Source organism: Panicum virgatum, chromosome 6N, assembly GCF_016808335.1.
Source record: "Panicum virgatum strain AP13 chromosome 6N, P.virgatum_v5, whole genome shotgun sequence".
NCBI classification, from domain to species: domain Eukaryota; kingdom Viridiplantae; phylum Streptophyta; class Magnoliopsida; order Poales; family Poaceae; genus Panicum; species Panicum virgatum.
Genome location: NC_053150.1, coordinates 37,092,551 through 37,115,950, shown reverse-complemented (window position 1 = coordinate 37,115,950; position 23,400 = coordinate 37,092,551). Strand labels below are relative to the sequence as shown.

The following is a 23,400-nucleotide window of genomic DNA, read 5'->3' as shown; positions in this document are numbered from 1 at the left end:
CTTCTAATGGCACTGGTTTGAGGCCCAAATTAGTTCGGAGTCTACGGGAATCGTCAAAACAAGTGAACTTCCAGAATCTGTCATGATGCTGTGACACCATCTTATGGGCTGTTGGCCCGTGTATCGTGTTAGGGTCCATGATGGACGTGGCTAGCGGGTTATGCATGCCCCAACCCTCATATAATCAGTAGCCACCACCACATTAGGGTTTGGGTTTTGTTTAGATCAGATTTTCCATCGCAAAACTGTTTTCTTCATTGTAACTGTGACGACAAGTCCTTTTGCTGTGAATCAAGGACCCCGTTCTTGATCTCCTCCATTGTGTCGATTAGTCCTTTGGAATTGAGTTCTTGAACCCCTACTTTGCTTTCGCTTCATTCATATTTGCAATTTTAGATTGTGCGTTTATACTTTCTTGCTTGTGTTCTTCGATTCGCTTGCAGGAAAAGCCTTCTTGGCGAGGTCAATCAAGTTGTGCTTGGTTGATAACCAACGGAGCGGTGGTGTAACGGTTACAGGCTTCGAATTCGTGTCTGATTAGAAGCCGGATCGCCAATGTCACGTACTCCACCATTCGAATTTACCCCTACCTCTCGGAAGATCGGGCCGCGTCTACATCAAGCTCATCTCCAAGCAACGGGCCTAAATGTTTGGAGAGTAGTTAGTTTTTTTTAGAAAAAGGATTCCAAATCCGGCCTCTATGACAAGGGGCATACACAGCCATTATTACAACATTTGCAAAAATAGAAAAGGGCACACCAGTCTCTAGTAAGACAAAGAACTATTGCAAGCGATAGACATGCTTCCATCCTTCTTTAACTAAATCAAGAGCTACTATCTCAATTAATCTGCTCAAGCTTGAGAGTGTGTTCTTGGTGTGCTCCTCCCGTTGCAACTGCGCCTAGAAACATAACCAGTACGTTCCCTTGAAGATGACCTGCAAAAGAATATCATTGCGATATCTCCAAATCGCCCAACATACAGCAGCAACCCCCACCCAGATGAAATTCCTAATCTTTTTAGATTGATTAGACAGCCAAGAATTAAACATATGACTAATTAATCTAGGTGGCGTTAAACCTGTTGCATAAAAGATAATCCTCCAAACCATTCTCGCATAAGGACAATCCAGGAAAAAATGTTTTATAGTCTCATTACTATTACATCCGCAACATTTTTGGTTTCCTGTCCAGTTCTTCTTAGCAAGATTATCTTTAGTTAAAAGTATCCCCCTTTGAAGAAACCAGAGGAAAATCTTAATCTTTAGAGGAATCTTCAATTTCCAGATCATCTTATGTCTGAAAGGCGGTTTTCTATCTAATAAGTGAAGATACAGAGATTGAACGGTAGAGGACCCAGAATTGGTCAAATTCCATCTAAACGTATCCGACCCATCCACCAGTTGAACATTAGCGATCTGAGCTACAAGGTTTTGCCATTCAACCATCTTGTTATCCACCAAAGCCCTCCTAAAATATAAATTGAGGGGCTTGTGGCCATGAATTTGGCCACAGTCGCATGAGGATCACGCACAACCTTATAAAGTGATGGATATTTGTCTTTGAATGGCACTTGACCTTCTCATACATCGTCCCAGAATCTAGTCTTGCTCCCATCTTTAATAATGAAGGAGCCATTAGAAAAACCATCATCTTTGATCTTCATAAGACCTCTCCAGAAATGAGAGTCATAAGGTTTAGCCTTCACCTGCGTGAGAGACTTGGATCCTAGATATTTGTTTGTTAGTAGACTTTGCCACATACCATTGGTATTAAGCAGATTAACTAACCATTTTGCCAATAAGCATTTATTCTGCAATTGCAGATCTATGATACCAAGTCCTCCTTGATTCTTAGGATGACACAATATGTCCCATTTGGCAAGTCGATACTTATGCTTAACAGAAGAGCCTTGCCAAAAGAATCTCGATCTGAAATAATCAAAATTTTTGAGCACCCCTTTTGGGATTTCAAAAAAGGACATCATAAACATTAGTAGGTTACTAAGTACCGAATTTAACAAGACCAAACGGCTCCCATAAGACATGTACTTAGCTTTCCAACAAGAGAGTTTTCTCTCAAAGCGTTCTTCAACTTTCCCCCATTCAGAATTGAGGAGCTATCTATGGTGCATTGGGATTCCCAAATATCTAAAAGGGTATTCACCAGCATTACAACCAAAGAGATTAGTATAAAAATCCTGCATCTCTTTAGTCTCTCCGTAGCAAAAAATTTCACTCTTGTGGAAGTTGATCTTTAACCCAGATAACTGCTCGAAAGCACATAGCAAAACTTTAAGATTCTTTGCTTGATCCAGATCATGATCAATAAAGATGATGGTGTCATCAGCATACTGCAGGATAGACAAACCATCATCCAAAAGATGAGGTACGACACCTCTTATTTGACCATCGTCTTTTGGCCTCTTAATGATGAGAGCCAGCATATCAGCAACGATGTTAAATAAAATAGGTGACATATGATCTCCCTGACAGAGCCCTCTCTTAGTTTGGAAGTAGGGACCAATTTTGTCATTGACTTTGATCCCCACACTTCCACCAGAGACCATCCTTTCAGTCCATCTACACCACTTAGGAGAAAACCCTTTCATGCGTAGCGTTTGTTGATGGAAAGACCACTTTACTTTGTCATAGGCCTTTTCAAAGTCAATTTTGAAAATGACCCCATTCTGTTTTTTAGTATGCAGTTCATGGATAGTTTCATGTAAGACGACTACTCCTTCCATGATATTCCTGTCTGGCAAAAAGGCGGTCTGCATAGGACTTACAACTGTTTGGGCAACTTTGTTCAACCTATTCGTGGCAACTTTAGTAAAAAAATTTAAAGCTGCCGTTGAGGACGCAAATAGGTCTATATTGTTGAATTCTAGTTGCCTCCTGAACTTTTGGAATTAGTGTAATAATTCTAAAGTTCAGATTAAAGAGGTTCAATTCCTCTTTGTGGAAGTCCATGAAGATAGCCATAAGGTTGTCCTTAATTACTTCCCAGAAAACTATAGAATTCAGCCGGGAAGCCATCAGGACCTGGAGCCTTGTTGTGTTCCATCTGGAATACATATTTTTCACCTCAGACTCAGTGAACTCACTAGTGAGCACCTCATTATCCTCTTAGGTCACTTGTGGAATATCCTGAATTAGATTTTCCTCGAGTGTAAACTCCGAAGCATTCGGAGACCCGAAAAGGTTCTTATAAAACTGAGTGATATGACTCTTAAGCTAGTCATCACCGATAACAATTCCTTGATCATTTTCAAGTTTATAAATATGTTGTTTTCGGTGTTTCCCATTAGCCACTAGATGGAAGAGTCTTGTATTATCATCTCCCTCTAGAAGCGTTTTCACCTTTGCTCTCTCCTACCATTTAATTTCTTCCTCCCTTAAAAGGAGCACTAATCTCTCTTTTAGATAGTGCTTGAAATTAACCTCTTGATCTTAAAGAGAGGTAATCTCAGCCTTCTTATCTAACTTCTCTAAAAGAGCTAGAAGTTTCTTCTTTTTTTTCTGTATGTTCCTGCTGTATGCTTAGCCCAGCCTCTAAGATGTTGTCCGAGCCTGCGAATTCTATTCTGCCACCGCTCCAAAGGAGTACATCCAGACGTCTCTGATTGCTAGATGCTTACGACCATATCGTAGAAACCATCCCTAATCAACCATCCTCTCTCAAATTTGAAAGGACGTTGATCAGAGTGGTGAGTGCATGCCCCGGTATTAAGAATCAGAGGGGTATGATCCGAAATATCTCGATCTCGTGGTTCTACAGACGAAAGAGGGAACTTATCTTCGCAATCTGTACTAACCAGAACTCTATCAAGCTTCTCAAAAGTCGGATTGTCTCCAGGACCCGCCCATGTAAATTGGTTGCCAGACATAACAATCTCTTTGAGATCAAGAGATTCGATAACAGCATTGAACAAGTTTGGTCATTTAAAGTCAAACACCCCGGAGCTCTTATCTTCCGGTCTTCTCATAATATTGAAATCCCCTCCAATTAAATACGGAAGAGACTACTTTGAGCAAGTGTTTGCCAATTTGACCAAAAATGCTAGCTTGTTTTGATATTGTGCTGGGCCATAAACCGTATATAGCACAAATTTAAAGCCATCATTTTTGCATCTCAAGGTAAATTTCACATAGAAATCTCCCTCAGTAATGGCTCCAATATCAAAAACCTGATGGTCCACACCTAGTAGAATGCCTCCAGATCGACCATGTGGGGCCTTACTATGCCAAAGGAAGTCCCAGCCTGCACAAAGGTTCTTTAAAATGCGATCTGGAAAATCATCCCTACCAGTCTCGGAAAGAGCTATGAAATTAATTTGCTCTTCCTTAACTAAATCAGACAAAAACCTGTGTTTAGCCAAGTCCCCATGACCTCTATTATTCCAGAAAACCCCTTTCATTTGGTAACAATTTTAGAAGGGGTTTTTGGTTTTTTGGGAACTCTGCCATTTTTAGGATTTTTGGCAGTACTAGATTTTTTTCCTGCTGGACCGGAGAAAGATCGATAATGTGATCAGACTCCAGGTCTTGCAAGTTCTTATTTAGATTACCACAAGCGTGGCTGAGAACTACATCCAGTCTAGCATCCCGTTCATCATCACTCTCAACTTGTAAAATATTAGATTTTAGATTACCTTTTTTCTTATTGGCAAGAACCACCATTCTATCTATTTCTAGATTTTTTATAGTGACAGTAGAAGCTTTAACAATTTCATCAGTCTGGCCTAATTTGAAGCCTACCCTACCAAGGTTTGACAAAACATGCGAATCTGAAAAACTGGTAAAAGATGTACCTGGTTCAAGGTTCTTCTTGGCAGCCATATGCGCAGTTTTCTCAAGAGTATGTTCATCAGCTTTGGCCTTAGATATGGCACTTCTACGAAGTATGGTGGGCTTGAGAGCAGCAGCATCCAACACAATCCCGCCCTTGGCCTTAGGCCTAGAAGCGGGCAGCTTCATGTTAACCACAGCACCTGGAACTGCATCTCCCAGAGCAGCAGCAACTGAAGTCAGAGCCCCAACACCCGCAACCTCCGAAGTCAGTGTGGGTTCCGGTGCGACATGCTGAAATGGAGAACCAACGTCTAGAGTGGAGTCCGCCCCTGGCGCCGGTGGTAGCTCGGAAGGTGCCATCCGAGTGAGCTCGCTAGCTGGAGCATCGGGGGACAGCGATACCGGTGTTCCCTCAACGGGCGCCGGCTGAACACAGGGGGTGGCCCTCCCCTCAGCGGGCGCCGGTGCCTGCGTGACCGCCTGAGGGTCAGCGGGCGACTCCTGCCCCTCCAATGCGGGCAGACCCCCAGCGGGCACCGGTGCCTGCGGGACCAGCAAGTCCTGAAGGCCAGCAGGCGACTCCTACCCCGCCGCTGAGGGAAGCACCTCAGGCGCTATAGGAGAGCCCGCGCTGACAGTGGTCCCCCCCATAGACAACACCTGGTCATCGCCTGAGACTACCGAAGCAACAACTGGTTCCTGCACCACAAAAAGAGAAATAGCAGCATGCGGCCCATCCATAAAAGGACCAACAACATCAGAGATGATACAGTCCATGGGCCTTGTTGGCAGTTGCTTAGAAGAATCGACTAAAGCACGATACTTAGCATAATCGGCTTCAGTAGGTGGGGAATAAGGCATATCCGCTCCATCAGGCTCAACCATGACCTTGAGGCTAATTTCCTCCAACAGCTGTTCGCAGGCTATATCCAGAACCTCCTCAATTTAGGCCCCTTGTTGCTGAGCATTTGGAATTTGAGCAGTCTTCCCAGAAAGTTGGACATTAGAAGCATTATTCTGATGAGCAGGATTTGCAGTAGCATCCTCCATAACATGATCCCCAGAACCATCGAAACCATGGTGGGAATCATCCTGTTGGGTATCATCAAGGTGTCCATCGTCGGCATCGTCACCCAACAAATCAACATTTTCTGGGTTAAAGGAGTCATCCTGTAACACCTCATCAACTTTGAAGTACAGCCTGTAGATACTCCTATTGGCACAAATATCTGCCTGTTTTGGAATGTCCTTGATGTCAAAAACGGCCACCAGAATACGAACCTCCCCGGTTTGGTGAAGGTGATGCATATCCACTTTCTGAGTAGCACCCACCACAGATCCTACCGCCCACAGGGGCAAAAAAGCACGGAGCGAAGTAGGAACATTTGTCACAGACAGTCACACTTGGTCCAGAACCTTGATAGGCTTAACCTCTGCATCGAACTCCTCAAAGATCAGAACTCCCTCCCTGTTTTTGGTAGTGATGGTGCGGATCGCCACCATGCGCTCAAGCTCTGCCTTGGAAGGAAACTGAACAACAAAAGCCTTCTCGCCATGTTCCTGCACAGTCCAATCCCACTGAACTGGGATAATCCTGGCCAGCTCCGACTTCAGCAAATCAGCCGGAACCGCACCCTTGTCCATTGTGATAAGAGAAGAGACATTTGTATGTGCACTAGGAACAATGTGGAAAGGTCTGGCCGCTTGAATGCAGAAAAATCCAAGTCCATCCGCTGCAGCCCCGCAGTAGGACACTGATGGTTTAGGGCCATGAAGTTGAGGGTACTTGCTCGTGTAATCATCCTTCGAACAGATTGTACATTCCAACATGATAGGTGCCATATCTTTGTGCTTCCTCTTCTGCTTTCCTTGTTGCGGACGCTCGACCGGTTCCACTGTCGTAGCTGCACCAGCCGGGGTAACCTGCACAACAACATCAGCAGAAGCGTCTGCGGTCGTGCCACGACCTCGGCCTCTATCGCCAAAGCCGTGACCACCAGGCCCAGAAGCGCTGCCTCGGTTGCCAGCGCCACCAGACGTAGGAGCGCCGTGCTGGTTGCGACCTTCCCGCTGGTTCCTCCTCCCGCTCCGGTCCCCAGATCAGGACCCCCGCCGACAGTCCCCGCGACAGGAGTAGCACCCCCTGGGGTGGCGCCCAAATGCAGCCCGCCCTCTTGCGCGCCGGCTAGGAGCCAGGTCTCCACGACGAGCACCCTGCCCACCGGCCATCACAACGGCGGCGAAGGACCGGCGAAGAAGCGAGTCAGGGACGAGCGGGCGAACTAGAGCACGATTAGGTTTCGCCTGACACACGATGGTACCTACGTCGCTTGGGAGGCGTACAGGACCGAATGGGCCCGTCCCCCGATTGAGCGCAGACCTTGGTCCACCAGTCCGCTGATCCAGTTGGGGTCCAGGCAACCCATTTGAATTTCGGAATGCCATAGAAATCGGATCGGAAGGAATCGGATCGCCGGCGGCTGAGATCACCGCCGCGTCCCCGGCCACCTCCAATGCCGGCAGAAGGACGTCTCTGAGGGTCCTCGCCGGAAAGACTCGCTTCGGAGGTAGCAGCCCTTTCCAAAACTTCTTCCAAGGAGGAGTAGTTCTCCGAACCGATGCTTGGGGACTAATGGATGAGCGCAACTTGGGATGCCGTGTCTTCTTCTGTCGATCAGCAAGCGGCGCTTCAGTTAGAAAACTGGTTGCTGAGGACGATTAACCAAAGCACCTGTGGCAGTCGAAGCTCGAGAAGAAGAGGCCAGAAGCTCTGAATCCCCAAGGTCTTCACACTCCGAGTCGGAGTCAGAAGCCCAAAATATGCCTGATCCAGCGCTCAAATTGGCGCTAGATAGGAGCGCAATCTCCTCTCTCGCAATTTGCATCTTGAGACGATCTTTTTCCGGATCATAGCAAAGCGCCAGCTCCTTAGCTGTTCGCTGCCAAAATGCTAGGTGAACTGAAGGAGCGACTTTGACCCTTGCCGCCATCAGAGAGTAGTTAGTGAAGGCACTAAAAGCAATAGTCAACAAGAGAGACAATATGGTGCTTGTGAAAATGCTAAAAAAATATGGAAGACTATAATTGAGAACCATGAAGGTACGGAGGATGTTGCCAATGAAAGATATCATGTTCTCATTGATAGGCTAAATAGTTTTAAGCAACTTGATGATGAAAATGCCGAATCTATGTACTCACGATTAAACACTCTTGTGAATGAGATCAATTCTTTATGTGTAAAGAAAATTGATGATGCGGAACTCATTCGCAAGATCCTTCACCCACTATGGAGGCCAGAATATAATTTGGTGATCACGGTGCTTTATCAGAAGGAGCTCGATACATTGACACCAAATCAAGTCCTCAATAAGGTGACCACCCATGAGCTACGTCATGACATCAAGCGAAGAGCGCCACCTTCTTCACCAACAGATAGCGCACTTGCATGCAAGCAAGTCAAGAAGTTGAAGAAGATGACCGTCAAATGTAGCTCAAGTGAAGAGGAAGAAGAGGAGGCATGCCAAAGCTCCTCAAATGATGAAAAAGAGCCAATGGACCCCAACCTCTACAAGCAAGTCAAAAAGATGAACAAGTGCTTGAAGGAAATCAACTCAATGGGGTATATGATCTTCCTCAAAGATGGGCATCACCATCAACTCATGAAGGTTGAGAAGAGGTTGAAGAAAAAGCGACAAAAGAAGGAGAAGAAGCCCAAACATGAATCATTTGCCATCTTTGGTGAATGGGTTAGTGGTGGTGAAGAATCAAGCGCATACTCAAGTGATGAATCAAACAAGAAATTTACCGCCCACACCAACATGGGATCATCATCAAATACTTGCCTTGTGGCCCAAGGTATGGAAAGCGATGTAAGTGATGATGACTCCGATTCTCCTTCATATGATGAGTTTCTTGATCTAGTTTATGAGCACTAAAGAGTAATAAAAAAATCTAAAAAATATAGTGCACTCAATGATCTTAATGCTACTCTTGCCACAAATTATGATGATTTATTGTGTAAATTTCAATTGCTTGGCAAGGCGCATGAAGAGCTCAAATTAAAAATTGAGAGAATTACAAAAATTAATGACTCTTTGGAAACTAAGCAATCTACCCCTAGTACAAAATCAATTTGTAAGATAGATGCTTCAACTTCTTGCATTGATTTAATTGATGAATCTTTTTCTAACCCTTGCAATGAGAAATGCCATGAGGATATTTTTGTAAAATCATGTAATGACCTCATTGCGAAGGAAAATGATGAGCTCAAGCAAGAAGTAGAAAGGCTCATGAAGGACTTGGCTAAATTGAAGGGCAAGAGCATGGAGAGCAATGTCTAACCTTCTCAAGATAACCGTGAAGACATGGTGAAGAAGCTTGAGAAGGGATCCACCATGACTTGCTTAAAGTGCCATAAAAAAGGCCACAAGTCTAACAAGTGCCCTCTACCAAAGAAGAAGCTTTCAGATGAGAAGAACAAGAAGAAGCTTACAATCAAGAGTTCTCTCATCTACACCAAGCCCAACCGTAGGAACAAAAGTAATAGCACCTCCTATGTGATCAAGAAGAAGACCAATGGCAAGGTGGTTGCTCACAAGGTTGGGAAGCAAGAAAGGATTTGGAATCACTCCATTTGGGTGCCCAAAGAAATCATCACCAATATGAAGGGACCTCAAATGGTGTGGGTTCCAAAGGAGACTTGAAGTCCAAGATTGGCTTCAGGGGATTTGGAGGCTTGGCTAACTAAAAGATGAAGAATTCAAGTTAAAGAAGCCAAGCTCATATCTTGGACATTTATTGCCCAAGTCCCCCATAAGGTAATGGTAGCTAGATTTCAATTCAAGCATCATGTAGCACCTTTGACCTTGCTAGGTTGTTTGCATTGCGTCACCTAGTGTTATATATGGTGGGTTGCTTGTGTCATGATCTAACCCATGAGCAACCTACATGGTTTGATAAGTGTGTAGAAAGGCTACACAAGGTTACCCTTCATGGTACATGGACTTCATAAGGTATGTATTTCATTTTCATACCATGAGCACAAGCTATAGGGTAAACTTCTCATTGTTGTCAAAAACAATGTGCATACTTTTGATTAGTGATTCAAACACTAAATGCACACATTTAGGGGGAGCTCATCCTATGGTTTGTGATTTTGAGACTAACATGTTTATAAGTCTATCTTTTGTAGTCTCTTTCCGGAGTTAACACTCTAAGAGAATATTCTTCACGCTCAATGTGAATTGACAACTCTATAAGAGTGATTAGATAAAGTAGTGTGCTTTCATGCATATTGAGCCATGCTCTATTGAATTTAAATTCTCATATCTAAGTTCATTGGCTATGTGCTCATACATTTGCTCACCTTGGTGTGCCAAGTGTTCTTCACTTCAAGACTTTCAAATTGGTATATGCAAGGTAACTAAATTTCCCCGGACGTATGCAAGGTTCTAAAACTCATTCAATTGGTATTCTTGTCAATTCTTTGTTTTTAGGGCTGCCTCCGTGCATGATATGATCTAAGATTTCTCATTCAAATGTCTAGTTGTGCACTTGATTTTTACATTATCATTTCGTGCACATACTTGTAGAAAGATTAGCTCATATCATGAAAGTTTCATGTCTTGTGATCCACCTTAGTAATTGTTCAATTGGTATCTTCATTGATATCATAAAAATTGGATCATGATTCATGGAACTAACTCCCTAGGCTACTAACCTTTCCCTTTGAGCTATATTGTGTTTGCAAGGCCTTTTTAGGTAATTTGATTCCAAAGGGGGAGAAGTTTGGATCAAAGCAAGGTTATCAAAGGGGGCGAAGTTTGCAAGCGGTTTTGACAATGGGGGAAGTAGCAAACATGGGGAGAAACAAAGGGGAAATGATGGATTTAGGGGAGGCCAAGTCAACATTGGATGATGGTAAGCATCCAAGCAAGTGTAAGTGGTTCAAATTGATAATTTTTGCAAAATTTATGCTTGCTTCGATTGTGTTGTCATCAATTACCAAAAAGGGGGAGATTGTAAGGAACATGGCCCCATTAGGCCATTGTTTTGTGATTTTGGTGATTGAGTGACACCGCAATCAATGGGACTAATGAGTTTGTTAAGTGAACATTTATAGATCGCAGGGATGAAGCAAAAAGGCCAAGCAAAGCAAAACACGAAGAAAGAACTCAAAGAAACGATGAAATGGACGAGTTCTACACAGAACAGCTGCACTAGATGAACGGATGCAGGGGCACCGGTCTATCTGGTTAGCATCGGATAAACCGACGCATAGGCGTCGGTGCATTTAGCAGCACTGGTGGGAGGCCACGTGGAGAAGACCAAGTGGCACCGGATGAACTGACGGTGCCAAGAAGAAGCGTCAGAGCAAGCACCGGAGGATAGTGCAGAGATGATGTCAAGCGCGCTGAAACAAAGTCTTCTGCATCGGATGATCTAACGGGCACCGGTGCAATACGTCCGATCAATGATGTCAGCAGTAAGCCGAAGATTCCTTCAGCACCGGATGAACGGAAGCACACCGGATGAACCGACGACCTCTGACCAGTTTATCCGGTGAGACCTACGACACTTGTCAGAAGACCCAACGGCTACCTCGGGGTGCAGTGTGACCGGATGAATCGGTGCCCTACCGTCGGTCTATCCGATGCCTGCGCAGAAAGTTGGGTAACAGCTCCTAACGGCTCTATGGACTTGGTGGGCTACATATATGCCATCCCCCGGGCATTTCAAGGTTCCCGGAGTTGCTACAAGTCTCAAACACACCCAGGATACTCTACAAGCCAACACAAGTGCATATTGATCAAATCCTTAGGTTTAGCACTAGCTTTAAGAGTGTAAGTGCTAGATTAGCTCTAGAGTGAGTGAGCAAGCAAGGTGCTGTGCCTTGTGGCTGGTTCTTGAGTGAACCAACAAGAAGATCTCGGTACGCCGGCCCCTTGGAGCATTGGTGGCTCGCCGGCACGTCATCGACCCTCCGACTTGGTGTGGAGCGGCGACGACAATCTTGTACAGGGGACGTGGAGACCCCCTTCCTTCGTGGACAAGCTTCTTAGTAGAAAATGGGATCAAGGTGACCGTGATTGTGTTCACAGGAGAGACTTGATTACCGTGAAACGATACTCTTAGTGTGTGCTTCGACAACGTGGATGTAGGTGTGCCTTTGTGGCAAACCGAACTATGGGATAAACACCCGCATCGAGAGTTTTCTTCCTCCTATCCCGCTCTTTACATTTCTGCATTTCATACTAGCTTCTTGTGTGCTTTTACTTTCATAAAGTAGTATCTTGATAGGAAAGGCTATAGGTTGCCAAACTCTTTTGGGATAGGGGTTTCACACTAGAAGAACCATAGTTGCACATATAGATATCATGTTTTAGTTTAATATTGTGCAATTTAGTTGGAGCCATAGGTTAAGGTTTTAAGTTGCCTAATTCACCCCTCCCCCTCTTAGGCTAGAGCACACGATTTGATCACTTTCAGCAGGAGTGGAGGGCGACGGTGCCGGGTGGGCGCGCGGTGGTGGCCAGCCGTGGCGCGGTTGGGCGTGCGGCTCAGTTCTGACCGGCGGGTCCCACAAGAATAGGGGCCTCATTTGCAGGCACGGCTAGAGTTGAGGCTCATTTTGGGCCCTCATTCTTGTAGGCCGGCTCTTAAAATCGAATGTAGGGGCTTTATTTTCCAGGCTCGGCTGGAGATGCTCTTAATCGAGGTATATCTGTGTGTTTATGTTCAAATCAATCATTTCCTTTTGACCCGCCCTGTGTTTATGTTTCAAATAAGCATTGGTGTTTGTGAAGTGTCTCCAAATGTGTTACACAAACTGTTCCATAGGTTTCACCACGGTTCTTGCTATTGGATTACAAACATACGAAATTGTATGTTGGGGATTGCCCCCTGGGTGTGGGTGGTAGGTGGGGGTGGGGAGGTGGCATTCCCAAAGGTCCCGTGGGTATCAGCTAGCCCGCCACGGGTACGGGAGAAAACTTCAGGAGCGCAAGCCTTACAAACAACCCCTTCTCACTTGATTGCAAGTTTGAAGCATCGAGAAGACAAGCGCGTCCGAGATCTCTCACCTTTGAAGTTGGCTCATCAAAGCCATGGTCGAAGGACAGCCTAGGACATTCGCGGATGCAATGGCCAGGACAACAACCTTCGGTGCATCAGAACACCTCCCGAACACAAGACGTCCCATGTGAAGATGGTGCTCCGAGGATCTTGACGACCTCCGGGTGTGCGTGAGAAACGTGAACATGTAATAGTACCCAATTCGTACACTCCAATCTCTTGCATATGGGCAGAAAAAGGGTATTTCAGAAATAATGTAGAGAAGGTCTAGGGTATAAATACCCCCTCCTGTTTACCTTGATGGAGGTCTAGGGTATAAATACCCCCAATTCGTTTGGTTTGTTAGCCAACCAGCCAGCTGTATTGTTCTCACATACTAAATCAGCACCAGCCACTAGCTACCAGCCAGTCATCAGTACTGTTCTCTCATAACAAATCAGCATCAGCCACCAGCCACAGCCAAGCGAACACAGCGTAATGACCAGCTGTTTCTATTGTTCCTCACTGTTGCCTTCGCGTTGTATGTTTCATATTTGGGTCACAAAACCTAGATCCCAGCATTAATATTGTATATATTGAAGTTGAACTTTTAGTTATTCTAAGTAGACCAAATCAATAAGATGCCACCAGAATTGGTTTTTTGATATGGAGATGACCAATTAACTCCGATGCTTATCGTACCAAGTGGACAAGTGGCTATAATTATTCTACACCTGTAATTCAAAACAGACAATCCACATTTAGGCAATTAGTTCCTTGATCTTTGTGAATGGGACTATGAGGCTGTAGTGAGCTTGTAACAGGACTTTTAACTGCTTATAGATAATTTTTTGTAAACATGTTTATATGTAATAAACTCCATTGTTCAATTACATTTTCCTCTAGTTTCAACGCGATAGGGGCCCTTTTATCTTTAACCTAATGTTACCACATAAATTTCTGTGTTGTATCAACTATCAAGTATCCCCTGTTTGCTATGGCTTACCTGTGTGCCATCCTGCCATGTAGTCTTTCGTATTATGAAAAATTACTTTGTGCTCATTCTTAGCCTCCTAAAATGTTTTAGCAATTCTGAACTTTAAAATGTTTTAGCTCTCAATTCTCATATGTTGGCATTAACATCTATTTTCTGAGTTGCAATTGACCAAGTGGCTCAATTTAATCGAATGGATAACAGGCTAAGAGATCATCAAATGGTTAAAAATGTGTTTAAAAAATCTAGTTCAACCACTTAGGAGACATCCCCAAGAGGTTTTCAGCTGGACTGAAAACTGTTTGGTAGTAAAACATTGTTGGCAAATCTGCTGTCGTACCGACAAAATCTCCAATTACCCTATTATAAAGCCAAGTTTCATCTGCAATTGTGCATGGTCTACTTAGTAACATGTCACATTGCCCTTTTGTTTCTGTTTTTTTTAATAATTGGCATTACATCTCCTGAAATTGAAGCTCAGTTTCAGAGTCAAGACATTGACATTGTAGTAGAACGAGCCCATATTTACTCTCCTTGGCTGCTTGCATTTGGTGACATGTCGTAAATCACTGCATTTTTGGCCCATCGTGTTTGAGATTCCATGTATATCTTCATGCTACTACTACTGCTTTGGTGGCATGGTTGCATGTATCATTAATTCCAATTTATGATTCTATTGGTTGTCTGGCAAAAGTTTTATTTCCATTATTCCTACCATTTTTATTTGAAGTGATCTGCATATTGATCTTGTAAAGTCACTACCGGAAAACGTGTGTTTGCCATGCCTTTTTGTTTGCCGTGTGCAAAATTTCAGACTCACGTCAAATTGTTTGCCGTGTGCCAAATTGTTTGCCATGTGTTTGTTTGCCATGTGTTTTTTGATAGGCACACGGCAAACACACTATTTGCCGTGTGCCACATATAAGACACTCGGCAAAGAAGCTCTTTGCCGAGTGTCAAATAACGACACACGGCAAATATAATTTTCAAATCTAATTTTGAACTACTAAATAAATTTAAATGAAAAAGTTTTCACCTACAATGTTGTGTAACTTCACAAGATCAACAATGTTTATATAAATCTTTTATTTTTTCATAAAGTGATAGTAAATTTGTTCACAAAATCGATAGCTCTCTGATATAGTTTCAAAAACTATATATGAGACCTATAAGATTTGTGAACAATAGTACTACCACTATGTCAAATGAGAAAAAACGAAAATAAAAGTTGTTGATCATCAGAAGTTGAACAACTTTGTAGTTGAAAATTTTAAATTTGAAATAATTTTGTCAATGAAAAGTACGTTTGAACTTCTGAAATTTGAAATTCAAATTTCTTAAATGATATCGGATGAAAAAAGTATCAAAACGAAAGTTGTAGATCTCGAAAAATTATGAAACTTTATAGTTGATAATTTTTTAATTTGAGTTCATTTGGACATGAAATAAACTATTTAAACGCAAAGAAAAAAATAAAAATTGTTTGCCGAGTGTTTTTAGGGGACACTCGGCAAACATGTGGGCCATTGGATCTGCGCGCACAGCTCCCTCTCCTATTCTCTGATCCCTTTCCCGCACTCTCTCTCTCCCTTACTCCCTCGCACGCTCTCTCTCTCTCCTTTATTTCTCCCCCTCCCTCACCTCTCTCCCTCACCTCACCTCTCCAACAACCGTCGGCGAACGCCCCGCAGCAGTGGCCCACGTCGGCGGCCCGCGGTGGTGGCGTGCGGCGGATCCGGCCCCATGGCGTGGCGCGCGGAGGGGCGGTGGCAATGGCGCGGCGGCGGCAAGGCAGGCGATGGCAAGGCGGCGCCGGCGGTGGCCAGGCCGGATCCGGCCCCACGGGCGGCAGCGCGCGGCGGATCCGGCCCCTTGGCGCGGCGGCGGCGCGCGGCGGGGCCGCGGCAAGGCTGCGCGCGGCGGCGCACGGCTGGGCGGTGCGGCGGCGGCGGGGCGGCAGCAGCGCGGCGAGGACAGCGGCGGCGACTAGGACATCGGCGGTGTGATTTTTTTTAATCCTTTGGAAAATATTTGCCATGTGTCGGCTAAAGCACTTTGCCGTGTGCCCGACAGAAAGCCCACGTCAAAAGTGCTCTTTGCCGGCGTTTGTATGCCGTGAGCTCTTTGCCGTGTGTTACACACGGCAAAGAGTTTACCGTGTGCATTTCACCTTTTGTCGTGTGCGCCAGGCACATGGCAAACAACTAGAGTCCCGTAGTGAGTATTTGCATATTAACAGGTTTTTCCCCGCACTCTCTCTCTCCCTTACTCCCTCCCGCGCTCTCTCTCTCCTTTATTTCTCCCCCTCCCTCACCTCACCTCTCCCCCAAATGTCGGCGACCGGCCCGCAGCGGCGGCCCGCGTCGGTGGCCCGCGGTGGTGGCGTGCGGCGGCAAGGCGCGCAGTGGGTCTACGGCAAGACAGTAGCGGCGGTGGCCCGGCCGGATCCGGCCCCACGGGCGGCAGCACGAGGCGGATCCGGCCCCGTGGTGCGGCGCGCGGCAGGGCGGCGACGGCAAGGCGGGCGACGACAAGGCGGCGGCGGCAGTGGCCGGGCCGGATCCGGCCCCACGGGCGGCGGCGCGCGGCGGATCCGGCCCCGTGGCGCGGCGGCGGCGCACGGCGGGGCGGAAGCAAGGCTGCGCGCGGCGGGGCGGTGGCAAGGTGGCGCGCGGCTGGGCGGTGGGGCGGCGGCGTGGCGGGGCGACGGCGGGTTGGTGGCGGCACGGCGAGGACAGCGGCGGCGGCGACCAGGTCAACGGCGGTGTGATTTTTTTTAATCCTTTGGAAAATCTTTGCTGAGTGTCGGCTAAAGCACTTTGCTGTGTGCCCGACAGAAAGCCCACGGCAAAAGTGCTCTTTGCCGGTGTTTGTATGTCGTGTGCGCCAGGCACATGGCAAACAACTGGAGTCCCGTAGTGAGTATTTGCATATTAACAGGTTTTTTATGTCAAAATATGAACACGTTCTTCAGTTTATATTGTGAATTTTTCTTTCTTCATTGTACAAATTTTTTTATTGTAAAATCTTCAAGAAACCAGCAAGAGAGTATTATACATATTGTTTGGAATTATGTTTTCCTTGTATATATAATTGTGAGCTTGGGGGCATTGATTCTTCAAAAATATCTGTTTGTTTACATCTAGTCATCTACTTGTTGACTGTGAGCATTGTATGTGTTTACAAATACTTATCATTCCATATTTCTTTTGGTTTGAATTGAAATACATATAGAAGATGCACTTTAACATTTCGTGCATCATCTAGCTTTATCTTTTGGTTTGAAATAAATCATTGCAAAGGGGTGAACAATGCTGCTTCAAATTTAATGGTGATCCTTTTGAAGCATCGTGTAGAAATTTGTAAATTTCACCCCTCCAGAGAGAAATTTGATTTAGCATTTCTCCATCACTAGAAAAAAAACAGCTCATGGACATGAATTACTTGTTTTGTTATCAAAATTGATATACTGCTGATAAAAAATAGTGTGACAGTGTGAAAGTGATTGGATGATCTAGCCTAAGAGGGGGGAGGGGTTGAATTAGGCAACTTAAAACCTTAACCTATAGGCTCCAACTATTTTGCACAAAACATAAACTAGATCATACAATCTAGATGTGCAACTATGGTTCTTCTAGTGTGAAACTCCCATCCTAAAAGAGTTAGCAACCTATAGCCAATCCTATCAAGATACTACTCTACGAAAGTAAAGGCACACAAGGATTTCTAGTATAAAATGCGGAAACATAAAGGAAGGAGGAGAGGAAGTAAACTCTTGACACGAGGATTTATCCTGTGGTTCGGTTAGCCACAAAGGCATCCCTACTCCACGTTGTTGAAGCACTCACGACGAGTATCGCTTCCTGGCAATCAAGTCTCTTCCGGAGACACCAAAGTCACCACAGTCACCATGATCCCATGTTCCACTAAGGATATACTTCACAAAGAATGGGGGTCTCCATGTCCCTGGCATAATGCCGTCCACGCCGCTCCACAACAAGTCGGAGGGTCGTGGACTTGCTAGCGAGTCACCAAGACTTCAAGGATGGCCGGCACACCAATATACAAGTGTGGTTCACTCTAGAATCAGCGCACAAGGCAACAACACCTTGCTCTTACACTCAAACTTGAGCTAGCCTAGTACTCTCACTCATAAAGCTTGTGCTAAACCTAAGGATGTGATCGCTAAGCACTTTGGTAGGTTTGGAGGTGTTCTTCAATGTGTATGGGGTCTTCCTCAACTCTAGCAACTCCAAAATGGCCGGGGGAAGCCATATATATAGCCCACAAACTCATAGTAGCCGTTTGTAGCCGTTGTGGCATTTTCGTGAACACCGTCGGTTCAACTGATGAGGGGGCATCGATTTAACCGGTCTCTCGCCCAGCCTGAAACTAGCCGTTGCACTTCCAACGCGTTGCCTGCTGCTAACTCAACACCCATTAGTTTAACCTATGCAATGCACCGATGACCCATCGGTTCAACCGGTGCTAAAGAGATCTACCTTGACTTTCCTGCAGCGCTTATGTCATTGCACCAATGCCTTACTCCGATGGTGCGTCAGTTCAATCGGTGCTGAAAGGGGTTTTGGTTCCACTAAAACACCATCTCTTGACAATGCCCTGGCGAATGCACCGATGCCCATTTCTTGACCGTCAGTTCAACCGGTGCAAACTGAGATTTCTTGATTTGGTCTTCATGCGCTCTGTCCAATGCACCGATACTTGTGCATCGGTTTATCCGATGACTATCGGTTAGGCCGGTGCATGCAGGGTCATCGGTTAAATCGGTGGTATTTGATTTTGCTGTGCTTGTCCAATCCGTCTTGATGGTGAATTGAACACATCTCTACGGCAAATTGGACATATCTCGACGGTGAATTGGACACATTGGATTTCATCCATAGAACCTAAAAATCTACAAATATGATCTCACAAACTTGTTGGTCCCATTAATTATGTTGTCACTCCATCACCAAAATCACAAACAATGCCCTAATGGGACCATGTTCCTTACAGTATATATATCACAAATCAACTTCTTAACATTAAATATATAGCTTTTCTAAATAATTTACAGGAACTTGGGGATAAGAACCTGAACCTATATAATGCCGGAGTTAACCATGAACTACATGCCGTATCTTTTTACAACAAATAATGTTATGAAACTATCGACAAGTTTATCTACTAATTTCTCAAGTGCATCTACCAATATATATTGTTTTATACTTGAAAGTTGACGTGAGATAAATAAAAGAAACAGGTAAAAATCTATGAAAGATGAAACAATCTCCTACTGCTAACCAATTATATTCTGACAACCAGTTCTACAAAAATGCAATGATATGCTGGCATAGCACCACCACAGACAAGTAGGCAGGTAGATATGGGCTAATGTTAGGACTGATTTACTGGAAAAAAAAGTCCATTTTACTCCCCTCAACAATTCAATTTGTCCATTTAACCCCCTAAACAAAATTTAGGCTTAATTTACTCCCCAAACAATTCCAATTAGTCCAATCTACCCCCTAATAATGTTTCTCTTTTTTTTGCATACAAATTGAGTTTTAAGTTCAAATTTTGTGAGTGGATAGAGAACATGATGCTCTATTTAAAAAATACATTAATTTTTTTTCATGATTACATTCATAAGTTGGAAATATTTAACACGAAATTTATCACAGAGATACAATTCTGCATGAAAAAATATTCATGAAAAAATTATAATGTATTTCCTAGCATAGGGCGTTATATTACAAGTCACATTGCAAAATTTGAAGCTAAAATTCCACTTGTAAGTGAAGAAATAAAAAAAGAAATTTGAGTAGGGGGTAGATTGGACTAATTAAAATAGTTTGGAGAAGTAAGTTGAGCCTAAATTTTGTTTAGGGGGTTAAGTGGACAAAGTGACTTGTTGAGGGGAGTAAGATGCACCTTTTCCGTTTACGTCCATGTTGTTCATGAACAAAATAAAAATGCATCAATTAAGTTTATATACTATATATAAAAAACAGTTTATATACTATATATAAAAAACAGGGGATAAGGGGCAACAAGGACTTGTGGCTGTGCAGTAACACCCAATGGCCAGCCACCCAGCCCTTTTAAAACCTGTGGCGCCTGCCCATTAAGGTTCAATGGAAATATTCTCTGTGACAGCTAATTTTTAAACAGTGGTACTTGCTCAGTTTTCAGCTACTGCAGAAAATAGCTATGCTGTAGTAGCTGCTCAGTTACAAAGATCATAGTCATTGTAAGCTATATGGTCAATTTATCTACTAGTGGACATGAATGATCACAAAGTTAAACAGCAAGGTCACAGTAGAAAAAAGTACAGGCGAAGTAAAAGATGGAAACCTCAAACATTGCTGTCAGCTAATGCTGCACCACCCAATTTCATCCTCCAAAGCTTCAGCTCCAAAAGGGGGGAAGATGATAAAGCAAGAAATTGCCGTGGAACCCACTTCTCCCACAATAGCGAGCATTGCACAAATCCTCCCTGTTCGAGATCCTTTTGCAGGTGACAGCACCACCAGCACCGTACAACCAATGATGCTAGGCAGGGTGAAAGCAAGAGCCGCAAGAAACGCCCGCACAACATCTTCACGCAGAAGACTCCTAACTGGCACTCTGGGAGCCTGATGATGAGGACAAGTCTCAGTGAATACGAGCACATAGATTGCAGATTCTAATAGCCTATTGATCCGTCATAGTTATTTAGTTTTAGACTCAAGTCAAGATAAACAAATTAGATCCTCAATCTTTTGTTCTGAACAAGCTAGGTTATTTGATTCCAACATTGAAAAGATGATTAAAAGAGTGATGGCTCCAAACCAGAAATCCAGGGACTTCTGCAGCTGAGAATTTTCAATTGGCAAGCTATTATTAGGAAGGCCAGGCATTTCTCTCTTCGCTGGGGGAAAAACTTCATGACGGATGTGAAGTGAAGGGCATCTCTCTTCAATGAAACTGAGAATCTGGACAACTTGTTCAGACAAAAGAAAAAGTTTACCTGTAGATGAATGGAAACACAGATACATATTGAAAGAGAAGCTCGAACACATACTCTAACTAACCTGAAAGAGATCCAGCAACATATAAGTTACAAACTGACAACTATAAGAAATTATTTAGTTCTGAAGACAATGTTGGTTCACTACTCCATTCACCTTGGATGAAATCCATGGGACTGGAGAAAGGAGTGAAAACTAATATGGTGCTGGTTCTCAGTTTCGGAGGAATAATGTTAGTAATAAACTGGAATTGGTATCAAAAGGGGAGTATTCTACAAGTGATCAGTGGAGAATCAGGGGCGGGCCCAGCATGTAGCAAAGGTATTTAGCTGAATACCCATTATTTTTAGCAAAAAAATTGTATATATATGTATTTCCCTAAATATATATAGAAAAACAAAAAAACTGCGTAATAAACATAAATGGGCTCAAATATACAAACAACCACGACCGTCGAAGCCCCACCGAAGCCCACGACCCCTCCGGCCCACGGCTCACCTCATGTGCGACAGGCCCAGTCTGCTCGGCTGCTCTCTTGTCTCCTTGCCCAGCCACCGAGCCTCCCTTCCATCGGTCTCCCAAGTCCCAAATCCTAATCCTAGCGGCAACCCTAGCAGCGGCGGTCTCCCAGCTCCTGAGCGGCAGGCTCATCCCCCCCCGCCGGCCGTCGCCTTGAGCACCCAGCTGCCAGCGGCCAGCGCCCGGCCGCTCGGCGCTCGTTGCCTGCGCCCCCGCGCGCAGGCTGCGTCGTGCTCGCGGCTCAAGACGCGCAAGGGCCAGACTTCGGCCGCCTGCCGCGCGCGCCGAGCAAGCACAGCCGCGCAGGGCCGCAGGGGACAGGGTTGCCGTGCTGCAAAGTGCTGCCGCGCACGTGCACTCGCACACAAGGCAGAGCAAGAAGCCAGCCTAAGAAGTGAACCTAGGTGATTTAGGTGAAAATATGTCATTGCAATTTGTGATTAAAGATTACTTTGCGAAAAATAGCAGCAATGCAGTGAGGAATTTTTTTTCTAAAACTTGAATTCTTGTTTGATTTCAAGTAATGAACAATTGATGTTGTTGGTACTCAATTATATTTATGTGCAATAAATATGTACTTTAGGCCGTAAATTTTTTTACACCATATGAAATTTTGAATACCCAGCTCTGAGATCCTGGGCCCGCCACTGTGGAGAATGAACATAGTTTTAGTGTGATGTATGGCTGGGCAACACACTCAGGACAATTATTCTCCTGCTGTTTACCATCAATGCAGAATTGCAGTTCCTAAGGCCACTGTTGATGGATGTTTCTTACAAAGTGCCCTTCATGTTAGTTTTACACAACACCTTTTGGGGTAGCAAGAACTGAAAGCATGGAATACTCTCTAACAAATGGCGCCCGGGGGTGGGGGTTAAGTGTGTGTTTGATTATTGCAATTAACTAATTCCAGAATGATACTATGATAGGGGTTGCTACCTTAGTAACTTAGTTCCACAATGATACTAAAGATGAAAGAGATCCGGAGTTCTATGCTTGCAATGAAAATTCAATGTAGTTATGTGCCAACTCTTTGAGGGCCACAATTCCATAATTAAACATCAGTTCAGCCGCAAATTTAAATGGAACTGGGAAGATACGGAAGTGTACGTGTGCACACGGACACAACACTGTTCTAGCACAATAATCCGCTGAAACCCGGAATTCTCGAAGGAAACCAAAGCTTAATTCCTCTAGCGGGGCGACATACCTGCAGGTGCCTGATGATCTGATGATGAGCTCGTCTCTGAAACCCGTGTCGCACACGGCGGCGCGCACGATCAGCAGCGGGGCGATGGGAGCCAGTAGCACTGCAAAGACCAAGGCTCTGACGGAGGTCGCGGCCAGCACCTGGTGCACCGCGCAGGCCTCGTCGTAGTCGCAGGCCACGATTGCCACGGTAGCCGCGCCCACGGCAGCGAATCCGACCGATAGGCTGGCCAGGCACAGGAGCCCGAGTGCCTTCGCCGTGGCGAGGTCGGGGCGCCAGGGCGCCGGCTGCACGGCCGTCGCTGCGGCGGCGGTGGCGGCGGCCGCCATGGGGCGCGGGGGACGGAGCCCAAGCTTCTAGAAGCGTCGTCTCGTAGCGTCGGCGAAGCGCTTGGGCCTGGGGCTGGGGCTTTGGCGCCGGCGGAGCAGGTGGGGAACGGAATGGGATTACCGGGTTGCGGATTACGGGCAAAAGGGAAAGTGCTCGGCTCTGTTGCGGGGGAACTCTGGTAGAGCCACCCAATGGTCTGCACACTCAGCAGAAAATGGACATTATACACAAGGAAAGTAGTTATGTGGAAGATATGCTAATTAATAATGGATTAGTCCATAACAGCTACTTATATGATCAAACTTTATGATTAATGTCACACCTGGATTTTCTTCCAAGATATGCTATTACTTTCATTCATGTTCTTACAAGATTCACCACCCTGTACTATATATTCAAGTAGATCAGTTTTTTTTGTGAGTATTTTAGGATGGATTTTGGGGTTTTGAGGTAGGTTTGGTGCTCATGTTTTTTAGGTTGATATTTATTA

At 44.9% G+C, this 23,400-nt stretch overlaps 1 pseudogene; it reads right to left on the bottom strand.

Annotated features, from left to right (window-relative positions):
- Window positions 1-781: 781 nt before the first annotated feature.
- Window positions 782-22,909, bottom strand: LOC120678123 (annotated as a pseudogene).
- Window positions 22,910-23,400: the final 491 nt, after the last annotated feature.